Source organism: Camelus bactrianus, chromosome 2, assembly GCF_048773025.1.
Source record: "Camelus bactrianus isolate YW-2024 breed Bactrian camel chromosome 2, ASM4877302v1, whole genome shotgun sequence".
Lineage (NCBI taxonomy): Eukaryota > Metazoa > Chordata > Mammalia > Artiodactyla > Camelidae > Camelus > Camelus bactrianus.
The window spans coordinates 84,012,674-84,017,606 of NC_133540.1; positions in this window are offsets into that span (position 1 = coordinate 84,012,674).

Below are 4,933 nucleotides of genomic sequence, written 5' to 3' on the forward strand. Positions count from 1 at the left end.
AAGTCCTACTTACATTTCAAGACTCCGCAGGCTGGTGATGCCTGCAGGATGCCTCCTCTAACTTCCCCAGACACGGGGTTTCCACAGCATCTTGTACTTACCTCCTTTCAATAGCACTTATCACAGCATCTCCCCAGTGGACTGGGCAATCTCAAGGGCAGGAACTGAGATCTATTCATTATTTTGTGTTTAGTATTTGGCAAAATGCCTCCAGAAGGCATGCATGCATTTAATAAATACACGTGTGTTTGAGCCAAGTTGGTCATGGAGTTGAGCACGGCGGTTTCAATGTAAGAAAAAAGGTGAAGAAAAGTCACCAGTTACTGATTCTTTAAAAATCAAGTTTCCACTAGAATATTCCTTTCTGTGTGTTTGCTCTAAACAGGCTATATTTCTTTGGAAGTAAAACAGAGCCTGAGACCATTGCTTCAAATCATAGGGAACTATAGCTCTAACCAGAGTTAGACTGTGATGGAAAGCAAAGGTTTAATTCTCCTTGTTCTAGTGACATTTTTTCTAGTAGTAAGATATGCACCTGAAAACAATACCACTCCTGCTTATTAGGGAAATTATGCCTTTAAAGGTAAACCCTAAGCAGATGATGTTTAATGGACCAGAGAAACAGGAAACATTTGCCACTGGTAACCTCTTCTTGGTGTGGTGTTTTTCTTTGATCTTTGCTGATTTCTTTTCCATTAAATAATCAGAAAATTACCGTGACTTTATCCCCATAGGCTGAAAATTAGCCTGCTAAGCTTGAGCCCAAATCAGATTCTGATCACTAAGAATTAATCTGTTTCAGCGGAAGCATGTCTAACGGAAATCAGCATGGCTAGCCTCTGTCACAGCAGAGCGGTCACCGCTGTCACCCGTGACTGATATACAGCAGCCAAGTGTGGAAATCACTCAGGTCTCAATCCCTTTGTTCTCTGGCCAATACTGATCAGACTTTGTTTTTCCAGAGTATATCTGTTCACATGCACGCTTTCACAAGGTTCACAAAACCTGCATTTTGAAGGTGAAGAAGAAGTGTTTTAAGAGAGTGTGTAGGGGGAGGTTGTATCTCAGCGGTAGAGTGTATGTTTGGCATGCCGAGGTCCTGGGTTCAATCCCCAGTACCTTCATAATATATATACATATCTATATAAAACAAATAAATAAACCGAATTACCTCCTCCATAAAAAAAAAACTGTCAAAAAATTTTTTTAAATCCTTAAAAAAAAAGAGAGAGTATGTAAATCTCTGTGGCACAACTATCTGTAGCAATGATGTCCCTATCCTGACTTTGTGATTCTAGCTGACTCTAATTATTTTGAGGGATGGGAGAAAGTTATTATTTTTAACATGCAAGTTTAAAATCTTTCAAATTAGTTTATATTTTAATATATCCCAGGAAAAATTGCAAACGATGAAAGTGATAAAAAACTGTAATTCAAAGAAGCTATCCTTAGGGACTTTGTTTATTCACAATGTATTCAGCCTTGATGTATTGAGTACCTATTCCCAGGCATTGTGGTATATGCTTAATAACTATTGTTGAATGAAATAGCTGCTGTTCTTGCCCTCATGGGTCTTTCAGTCTGAAGGGAAAGATATTAAAAAGATGTCCATGTTAGATTCGCAGCTGCTTTCATTACTCCATTTATCTACTGCATAATGGTGCTTTTTTTTGGCTGTCTTCAGAAACTCACTTTTAAATTTAATTCAATTAAATTTAATTAAATATCTTAGAGATATCTTAGATATCTTAGAGTTGGTCAAAATAGAAATTTATCTATGCGGTCTGATTTGAGGGTTCTACTGCTTTAAAATGTCTCTTCAATCCAGGTGTGTCACTGTCTAACTTTCCAGGGTTAGTAATCCTCTTGAAAATTCAGATATTCCTGGGCTTATTATAAACTGCTTCTTTGAAGAGTGTCTCCCTGTACGCCTGCACGTATCTTCCTCTGAGCCGAGCCACCCTCACAGGCGCACAAGCTGTGCCTTGGAGCATTCTTTCTGCCTCCCAGTCCTTCCCTTCTACCATCCTTTTAACTAAGGCCCATGTCAAATGCTACCTCTTCCTTTATGCTTTCCTTGATGTCGTTCTTGATAGTACTCTTATTTTTGTATCATTTATTTGACATCTAATATGTTTTGCCTTGTATTATATATAGCAAATAGGAAATTAACAGATAAGGTGTTTCTCTGTAACCGTGTATAAGTGTCACCAGCACAGGGATTTTCCATATGTGAACATGGCTGCATAGGTCACCACTTTCCCCTTTGCCTCTCTCTGTCCAGGCCACTTGAGATGGCAGTTCCCTTGCTCTCTGCATACACACTGCTCAACCTGTCCCTGCTTCCCCTACACCCTGCTCTCATGGACATGCTCGCCCCCTGCCCCAGCTAGCGGTTGTTCTAACCCTTAAGCCAAAACTACTCCACCTGCTACTTTCTTAAAAGGAAACATCTGCCCTGGTTGTTAACCTGAGGGGCTGTGAGGGGCGTGCCCCTCTGCTGGTTCCCCTGGTAACTAACGAGCCAAACTGACGTCGCTTCCCCCTATAAATGGTGGCCTGCTTCTCTCCGGGGAGGTGGAGGTGGCGGCCCCGCCCTGCCGCCGGCCCCGCCCTGCCGCCGGCCCCGCCCTGCCGCCGGCCCCGCCCTGCCGCCGGCCCCGCCCTGCCGCCGGCCCCGCCCTGCCGCCGGCCCCGCCCTGCCGCCGGCCCCGCCCTGCCGCCGGCCCCGCCCTGCCGCCGGCCCCGCCCTGCCGCCGGCCCCGCCCTGCCGCCGGCCCCGCCCTGCCGCCGGCCCCGCCCTGCCGCCGGCCCCGCCCTGCCGCCGGCCCCGCCCTGCCGCCGGCCCCGCCCTGCCGCCGGCCCCGCCCTGCCGCCGGCCCCGCCCTGCCGCCGGCCCCGCCCTGCCGCCGGCCCCGCCCTGCCGCCGGCCCCGCCCTGCCGCCGGCCCCGCCCTGCCGCCGGCCCCGCTGTGAGGGTGTCTCTAGGACCTTTCACCTCAGACATGTAAGACTACCCTGTCCAGCAAACCACTGATGTCACTGTCTCTGGACTCTTTCTTCGGTCTCGAGGCTGGACAACTGCAAGGCTTGCAGGCCCGAGGGGTGTAGCCCAACAACTGGTAAGCCAGCCAAGAAACCGAGGAAAGTTCTGTGAGCACCGAGATGACGGACGGGAAATTGGGATGGAGAACGGAAAGTTGTAAAGGGTCATCCCGGGGTGGCCATCCACTAGCAGGTGGGACCCAAAATCTCAGAGTCTCTTTCTAGTTTAAAGTAGCAGCCCCGTACTCGTGGCTCATCTGACTGCTCGGAGACGGCTGGTGAACACGGACAGAATGCACGGGCCTGGGTTACCTGTTTAACATTTGGCTGTTACCTGATCACGTAAGATGAGCATACACCGGGCCCACTGCCCTTAAACAATCACAGGCACAGGCTTTAGGCACAGACTCAGGGACAGGCTTGTGAATCGGGTGTGTCCAGTTACCTGAAAGGGTTTGGCTGGGTCCTGTGGCAACAGCCAAGTACTGAGTACCCTTGGGCTTCTGGTCCCAGCTATGGAAGGGCACAGAGCAATGACAGTGTATGGAGCAACAGCTGTATGCAGTCTACAGTGTCTTAAAACACGTGGGAAATATTACAGAAGGCCCCCTACTGGAGAAGGGCACTATTATGTTAATTCTGTGGTCCGTTGTGGTACCATCCTTTCAGTATTCGGCAGCGGCTGCGGGGACTGAGGGTGGACAGGTAATGGTACTGCGGACTTGGACAAAAATCACATGCCCGGGTGGTGTTATCTTAGAACGCTGTTACTGCTTGTATTTTGCTTAATGGTCATGATCTTCCTTTATGGTGCCTAGTAAACATCTTAACATTTCATCTCTAGTCTGAGCGGAGGGAATCTTTGCAGATTGGGCAACAGTGGTGGCTTCGTTGAGAAATAAGTCTGATGGCTGGGTATACAGCCAGAGGCCATGGTCGTCCTCCTCTGGACTTCCATAAAAGATTGACCTGATAAAGCCTGGCTCCAAAGCTTGCCTGACTCTTGACTTTTTACCTGGTGTCTGTGTTGCATTCGTGGTATTTGGTTGCAGTGCATTTCCACCTACCCGGACCATAGGGATATCACAGAAGGCGGGATGGGAGTGGGGGGATCAAGAGGGTAAAAGTCGCTCATGCAGCGTTTGTGTACAGGGTGGAGTGTATTATCAGGCCACTCAAGATGGCTTTTCTCTTACTTTCTGCACATCTCCTGCTCAACCAGTCCCTGCTTCACTCACATGACTGTTAGGGCTTAACTGGTTCCTGTTTATTGGTGAGCCCACCTGATGTCAATTCTCCCCTGAGCAGTGAAGATTGCTGCCTTGTCCTGCCTGCCTTCTGCCATCCACAGCAGGGTGCTGCTCCAGGACCTCTCACTTCAGACTTTTCACATCCCCTGTCCAGTAAACCACTGATGTGTCTGTCGCTGTTTCTGAGCTCCTCAGTCTGGAGGCTGGACAACTACAAGGCTTGCAGGCCTGTGGGGTGCAGCCCAACAGCCTCCTACAAATCACTGAAAAATAATAAGGATCAAAACCTCTGAAAATATTGTTTATGGTGAAAACAGACAGATATGATCTTCGATTATATAAAAGGACTGCAGGTCTTCAAGACTGAGTAGTCATCCCTTTGAAAAGTGTAGGTAAACAGCTGAGAAATATTAACAATGGAAAGCCCAGGGGTGGCAGCTTCTGGAGAAGGCTGCCCTGGAGTTACATTTTTTTGTGACCACAGAGGTGGGAATTGTATGACCTACACTGGTAGAATTACCCTGGAGCTGATTTGGTTCCAAGACCTAGAAGATTCTGTTTCCTAAGGAATCACGCAGACAAGCCATATTTGCTGGAATCAGTTTGTCTCTGTAGCTGAGAAATAGGACAGACTTTTTA